General features: G+C 36.1%; 1 pseudogene; it reads left to right on the forward strand.

The window, feature by feature from the left end:
* The first annotated feature begins 2,576 nt into the window (after nucleotides 1-2,576).
* Nucleotides 2,577-4,686, forward strand: LOC101297867 (annotated as a pseudogene).
* The last annotated feature ends 3,788 nt before the right edge of the window (nucleotides 4,687-8,474 follow it).

Genomic DNA, 8,474 nt, shown 5'->3' on the forward strand with positions numbered 1-8,474 from the left:
GCCCTAGGTTTCTCTTTATGTTTTTTTTTTTTTACTTGTTCCTAGTGTTGGACTTGAAGCTAGCATTCCATCTCTTCATTTCTAGCACCGGACAGACGTAAAAGACTATTACTAAGAAAAACATCTCGGAAAACTCGAGCTAACATCCATTTCTAGCACCTTATGCTTAATTCCGTTATTTTACGTTCATTTCGGTATTTATCATAAAAAAAGGTCAAATTGATGTAATTATTTTGTTGGGTTGGTTAAGTGATTGAGCAACTTGGTTTTAGTACAAATCATTTAGCTGCATATGACTCATATATGCACCAGAGAAAATGAAAAGCAATATGCAGCTGTGTATGGTTTCAATTAGTTAGCTAAGAATTGTGATTAGGTACACTGAGTAATATGCCAAAACTCAAATGAGAACGAGACAATAATTCCTAGAATTAGTTGGTTAAGCTCCTCTTATCCATTCTAAGGTTATCAGTTATCACCCTAATCCATATATTTAGTATGACGTGAAGAGAAGGTGTGTTGTATACTCTTTTCCTAACTTTAGAGATAATGATAGTGCATTTGTATTACGACTCTTAATCAGTCATTTCCATATATTCGTAACAACTTTTGAAAAATAAAACATTCGGCCAAATTAGATTTTAATTGAGTTGAAATTTTGATCAAGACTAATAACCTTTGTAACATCAACATCGATCACACTTGTATTCAATGGTTGTGGTGCGTGTTTATATGTAAAATGACCATTATTATTAGATGGTATGGTAGCGAATTGTCTGAGGGTCTAAATGCATCTCTGTCTGGCTATCTAGCTAGATTGATTGTTAATTTAATGAAGCTGTGGCACTCAAAAACGCTCCAACAAGTGCCATGAGATATGCGAAAAAGGGCACCGCCAAAGCTACTATAACACAGCTGATTACCAGGGTAGTACTGACTAACATGTTAAAGAATCTTTTATTCTGGTAATGAGGAAACCTTCTTTTTACAGCAACCATTATTGGAGTAACCATCAAAGCAAATTTGGATATCGGATTGACCAGGGTGGTGTATATTGCGACTTGTGAGCTAACCTTGTTAGTGGGGAGGTTTAGGGTTATCTGTGATTGAACTGTTGACCCGAACATTAAGTACCCGAAAACTGCCATTGATGCATAACAGATGGTGCAAAATATGAAGCAGATGAGGAGAACCTGCAACAAAGAAACAACAGGTTGAAATTCGGTTAGAACCAAAGCATTTCGAACCCAGATATGCAATACATGCAGCAGCAACAAAATTTGAGCATTCGAGCATTACTTACATTGGAGAACTGTTTTTTGTTTTTCATAGAAGTGTACAGGGTAGGGAACACAGGATGAGCACAGTAACAGAAGGCGTATAAGCTGATAGCAGTAGGGATTCCACTCCACTTGCTCAGATTCACATCTTGCTCAATCGAGTTGGCGGTCTTGATCGAATTCAAGCTTTCAATGTCGACACCCACATGGTTATCATTCGGGCCTTCGTAGGGTAAATCGAGCCGGGTATCGACTTTGACGGCGACAACTTATTCTTCATCTTCAGGGAGGAGTGAGGCCAACGACGGCGGAGGAAGAAGAAGAGGGAGAGGAGAGAGAAAGCAAGAAGCTTTATTGGGTTCATGATATATATGGCGTAAATTTATTAAGTTTTAATCTCTTTATTGATGGCAATTTGATGACTGGGTTCATGAGATGCATAATCTGCATCTCTTTTCTTTTGTTTATTTCCTGATGAACGAAACGACGAAGGAAAATATGGGGTTGAGGTTTTGATATTTGTATTCTGGATAGTGATACGAGGGTTTGAAGCTTTGAAGCTTTGGTTTAAGGTTGCAGTTTCGGAGTGTTGCTGGGGGTTGTATTTTTTGGTTAAATGAAAATATTTTCACGTTAACCAACTCTGTTAAGTTATCTTGAGTGAAATTCTATGTGTGGTGGCACATATTGGGTATAGGGGATTTGGGCACAGGTGATGTGCTCCCGTTTGGAGATATGCATCAATATATTCGCTATTGTCGTCGTGGCTCGTGAGCAAAAATATAGTTTCCGACTGCGAGATATGACCAAATTGATTGAAAATTCTTGCATGCATGATGAACGTGTGTTTACATGTTTACATGACGTAATTTTAATCGTTTATAATAATTCATATGTTTGATCATCATGTTTTTATATTATTTCCTCTAATCTTGACCATCCATGTATGTATGTGAAGATACACGTCGTGTACTGAAGATGTTCTCCCAAATTGATAACTCGATTGCAGATTGCTTTCATTTTTCAGTCTTTTGGGCTGCTAAAGTGCTAACACCTATTTTGCCTCATATAAATGGCTAGCTATTAGCCAATATGAAGACAGTAGCTAGTCACCACTTTATCAAATCTTTTCACAAATAAGTATTTACATGTCTTAATTAGTTACTACGTACATTGATGAAATTCAAAGTTCAAATTTCTCATTTTCAAGAAAAATAAACAAAAGCTAGTCCAGAATGACAGCAATATATTGATCAGATCATAAGTTGTATGTTGTATCCGAGCTAATTAAACAGGATGGTAGGCGAGGTATCACCGTTACCATGTTCTTTGTAATTAAGTAATCGTAGTCACAATTGCTTGTTGCTAGCTAGAGTTGGCATACTCTGCCGACCTTTCTATAAAGAAAGAACATTAAGATGCATTATCACAAACTAAAAACCAAAAACCTCTAAGAATTTTCATTCACTGAAAATCATCTAATTATTGTTTTAATCTTCAAGTAGCAAGTAAATTAATCCTCTTCCTATTTATAATCCAATATTTCATCTATCAAACGTCCCAGTCTACACCAACTAGGCAACTACTAGCCAACTAGGGTTCACCGGCAACCTTGGCACTTCACTAGCTCTATTTACTATACAATGGTGTTCACATGGTCACTTAGTGACCAAGGAAATCATGGTCAATAACCGTTGGATGTAAATTCAAGGGTGAGAAGTATTATTTTAAAGTTAAATTGTTTTGTTTTCCATCCTTAGATTTACATTCAACGGTGATTGACCACTAGATGAGTTTTTTTTTTTTTTTTTGTTAAAAAAATTTATTAATAACTTACACACCCTATATATGTCTAGTGAGGTTTGAACTCATGATCTCAAAGTTGTTAGTTAAACACTTTAACCAACCAAGCCACGGCTCACCAACAGCATGTGAACACTACTAATTTACTATATATATCCTTCATTTGTTCCCGTTAATTATCTACACCAAACTTACAAACAATATTATTCCAAGTATCTAGGGCTAGAGAAACGAGAAATGGCAAAAACAGAGCTAGTTTCAGTAGAGAACCCAATAGTTGAACATCCATTTTACCCCCCTGGGTTTTTGAAAAAGGTAAGCTGTATGTTCATATGTATTTTACATTCAGTATAGATATAGCAACAAATATAGACGTGTAGTACTATCAAATACATATCGATGTACATGTATAGTAAGGTATCTGAGCCAATAACTATGTGGGAAAATATGTATATATAGGTGGTGGCAGAGATAATAGCTACGTTTCTGCTGGTGTTTGTGACATGTGGTTCGTCTGCTCTCTCTGCCAGTGATGAACGCAAAATCTCAAAGCTTGGAGCTTCAATGACCGGAGGGCTTATAGTGACGGTGATGATCTACGCAGTCGGGCACGTACATCTCTGGGGCACACATGAACCCGGCCGTCACTCTTGCTTTCGCTACTTTTAGACATTTTCCATGGAAACAGGTAAACCCTAGCTATCTCGCTCAGAACCCGCCCCCCGTGCTGCAGTTCTGTATTAATGCATTGACACTCGATCTGGAGTCTGGGCTACATTTTAAGTCGATCACATACCTACTCTTACCATCAGAATGTGTCTTAAGATTCATTCATCAAAGACTGATTCATTCATCAAAGCTTCTTTCTTGTCATTTCAGGTGCCAGCTTATGCATTAGCACAACTAATTGGATCAATATCAGCCTCATTTACTCTGTCTTTATTACTGCACCCCATTAAGCATGTGGGAACTACATCACCTTCTGGATCAGAGCTTCAAGCTCTAGTCACAGAGATAATCGTGACATTTTCTATGATGTTCATTGTTCATCACTTCAGCAGTTGCCACCGATACTAAAGCTGTAAATAGTGCCCTAACTCGACCACATACTTCATTTTTAACCTTCAATTTGTCTGCCATGCATGAACTGATTATTCCAATTCTGATAGTTACAATTCAACGTTGACATGCAGATAGGAGAGCTAGCAGGCATAGCAGTTGGGTCTGCAGTATGCATAACATCCATCTTTGCTGGGTAAGCAACCGTTCTTAACAGCAATTAATCTGTTCGTTATTACGTCATAAACTAATGAAAGAGGTTTGGAGTGATATGTTCAGACCAATATCAGGTGGATCTATGAATCCAGCCAGGACAATCGGACCAGCGCTTGCTAGTGCATACTACAACGGGATATGGATCTGCATGGTCGGACCGGTGATCGGAACACTACTAGGGGCATGGTCTTACAGCTTCATTCGGATGAATGACAAGCCTGTTCAGGCCAGTCCACCACGTTCACTTTGACTCCAGCTTCGTCGAATAAAGAGCGATGTTAATGTGCAGGCTGTTTCCATCTGCAACGATCCTCTAGATTTTGCTTGAAATTAATGTGCAACTCTATATATGCAGGAAGAAAATGATTCTAAGCCTTATATTAAGGCCTCAAATCTATGTACGTGGCATGCTAAATCACTTAGGGCTAGTTTGGTATATATTACTGTGACTTAAAAAAAATCTGTTGTTATTGTACTACGAAAATAATCAGCTGTAAATAAAAACGGTTTTGTGTTTAGTAAATATTAGTTTTAAAAGTGCTGCCAAGATAAAAAATTTTAATTTTTAGTGTTTTTAGTGACAGCTGATTAGGTTGCTTCTAAAAGTTGTAGCCAGTGACCTGTAATTTTTTTTTAAAAAAAAACTTTTTTTCTTTCATTTGCCAAACATTATAAAGAGAAATTTTAAATACACACCCCTAATATCTTAATACACACCTCTTACTTAATACACCACCTATCAAGTTTTTTATTTCAATATACTTAATACACATCCCAAATTGCCTAAAATGCCCTTAATTTATGAAATATTTCATTATTTAATATAATTACACTGGTGGAAAAAATCACTTAGCCGACGGAACAATAATATTTTCGTCACCTAAGATCTACTTAGCCGACGGAAAACCTTCCGTAGCCTAAGTTTTCACCTAGCGGACGGAAAAATATTCTTCTTAGCCGACGAAATTTTTTACCTAGCCGACGAAACATTTATATATAAATATAAATGATTATTTATGATAACTTAGGCGACGAAAAATTATTCTGTCGCTTAGGTTATATCTTAGTTGACAGAAATATCTACTTAGTCGACGGAACCAAATTTTAAAAAAAAAATAAAAAATAAAAATTTTTGGCGGGATAACTGCCGCTTAAATATTTTGAACTTAGGCGACGGAAAAATATATTCTGTCGACTAAGTTCAAAAATTTTAAGCAGCAGTTATCCCGCCAAAAATTTTGAATTTTTTTTCGGCTCCATTCTTATAACTTTCAGCTCTCTCTCCCTCATCCTCTTCATCTCTCTCTCCCTAGTTAGCTCGTCTGCTTGCTGTCTCTCTCCCTCGTCTGGTTGCTCCCCCACCACCGCGGCGCCTCCTTTTCCTCCTTCGCTGCGGCACCTCCTCCTCCTCCAAGTAGCGCCGCCTCCTCCTCCTCCTCCTCTTCTCGGCGGCAACTCCTCCTCCTCCTCCTCGCGGGGTGGTTGACGTCCGGATGGTTACTCTCCGCAGCATAAGTAAGGCAATAGATCGTCGTACGTGCGATTCCTTGACGGTAGAATCCCGACGAGTTTAGCGTTAGAGGTGGACTGGAGTTGTTCGGGAACATGCAAACATAACCGTTGTGGTCGCCGGAGAAGAGGAAGAGAAGGAAAAAAAAAAGACCTAAAAAAGGAAAGAAAAACCGCCAGTTATTCTAAAAAAAGAAAATTTAAATTTTTACTTCCGTCGGCTAAGAAAAACTTAGTCGACGGAAAAATAATTTCCGTCGACTAAGTTCCATCGACTAAAATCTTGGCAGATGGAAATATTTTGTCGACTAAGTTCCACTTAGCCGACGGAATTGATAATTCCGTCGGCTATTGTCTTAGCAGACGACACTTAGCCGACAGATTTTAGCCGATGGAAATTCCGTCGGCTAAGATCTTTGCAGACGAAATATATGTCTTAACCGACGGAACGGTTCCGTCGGCTAATAGCCATAATCCAGTGGTGTTAATATATATTTACTATTTGGTACCTCTTTTTACATATTATTTCGTCTAATTTTTGCTAGAAATTTTTGGTTATCATCGTTCAATTTATAATCAAATGATTATTGTTATATCCCAACTCCAAATCACCAATATAAGTTTTCAAAATTCACAAGCTAGTAGAACTGTAGAAGTACAATAACTATTAGACATAGATAGCTAGTTAAACATAGATAACTAGTTATTCGATAAAACTGTTAGAAAACCCTGAATGAAAACTCAACAATCACAGCTCAAGAATAATATGGATGAATGATCTGCATTCTTATTGAACAACTTTGGCTTTAAATAGCCTTACATCTTAACAGAACTCCTACAAAGCAGGTCGTGATTAGCTACTGCTGCTATCACGTTTGAAATACAAAATAAGTCCTATTCTAACTCTAACAGCTCCTTAGGTATTATTAAACAGAAACAAAGACTTAGTAAAATAGAAAACTGATTCTCTAACTTACAGTTTCCTGAACAGACAAAACCTCTTCAAAAACATGTCATGATAAAAATACAGTACTTGACAACATGATCTGCAAGATCAAACTAAACCTGATACAGATAAAAAATAAAAAAATAAAAAAGAAGAAGAAGAAAAAAGACAACCCAAATGAATTGTGGAGAAGAGTTGAGGTTAGAGGAGAATACGTGTTTTCGACAATTTTAGGGTAGAAGATGTTGAAAATAATACTTCTAACGCAATTTTTTTTTATTTTTAAAATAATAGATGTTTGTTTTGGTTATTTAGCTTACCTATAAAATCTCAATAGAAACATAAAATAATAGAGGTGTGTATTAAGAGATTAGGGGTGTGTATTTAAAATTTCTCCACTATAAAATCTAAAAGTTTGGATAAAACCTGATTTTTTTTTAAAACGAAGTTGTACCAAATTAGGCACTCACATATTAAAAATCTTATATATATATATATATCATGTAATACTTAATAGTATAAAGACCATCTTACCATTTCAAACAATGACACTGAAAAATAAAACTATTTTAGATTTCCTTCTAAATATCTAATTAAATAAAACAAACATAACATCAAAATAACATTATATATTTATAGTACATGTATATTATATAAATAATATGTTTGTAAATCATTTAGAGAAATTATTTGTATATAAATGATTTGTTGGACAAATTATAGATAATTTTGACAAATTGTATCTGAATTATCTGAATTATATGTATACATATAAATAATACGTAATATTTGTTTGCATTACCTAATAAAGTACATTAATATCATTGATTCACCCATTAAAATGTAGGAAATAGAAATAGTAAAATTAGTAATGCAATGTCTTGATTTGGCAAGATATATTATGTGGAATCGAAAATAAATATTTTTATTTATTTACATAACATGACACATAGGACTGAGACCACAAATTTTAGGTCTTATAAAAGCCCTCTACCACTATTATATGCAGAATATCAATCAAACGCATAGATCAATCAATATAGACTCGATTTAACTTTCATTTATGCATGTTTATAGTTAATGGTACATATCTTATTTTAACTTTCAAAAACAATACAGGACTCTCACTACATACACACTCAAAAATTACCCACTATTGTAACATTTATATGAAAAATTAATGAATCATTTATGTCTCTTAGCTAGACAATAGTTAATTCCGTGGTACCAACTAATTCATCGTCGTCTTGCTTAGAATTCTCGTGCATGATAGGCGTGCTAAGAAGAAAATTAACCCATCACGATCAGAGCTAACTCCTTCGCTCGGCCACACATAAAAGTCTAATCACATGAGCCAAAATTTAATTCTAATAGAGAGACCGAGAGTCCAAAAAGAAAAGGAAAAAAAAATTCTCTGTCTCGTTACAAAGTTGATGATATATATATATATATATATAGAGGCAGGATGTGGAGCGGACATCCGCATTCCGGCTTAAAGTGCGGACCTCGTCTGTTCTCCGCCGTCTCACGCCGGCGACGGCTTCTCTTCTTCCCGGACGACAGTACAGGCTTCCAGGACGGCTTCTCTCCTTCCAGGACTGACCGGCGACAATTTTCCGGCCAACCTTGATCAATCATGGTGTTTTCCGTCCAGAGCTTCA

Source organism: Fragaria vesca, linkage group LG6 (assembly GCF_000184155.1).
Source record: "Fragaria vesca subsp. vesca linkage group LG6, FraVesHawaii_1.0, whole genome shotgun sequence".
NCBI classification, from domain to species: Eukaryota; Viridiplantae; Streptophyta; class Magnoliopsida; order Rosales; family Rosaceae; genus Fragaria; species Fragaria vesca.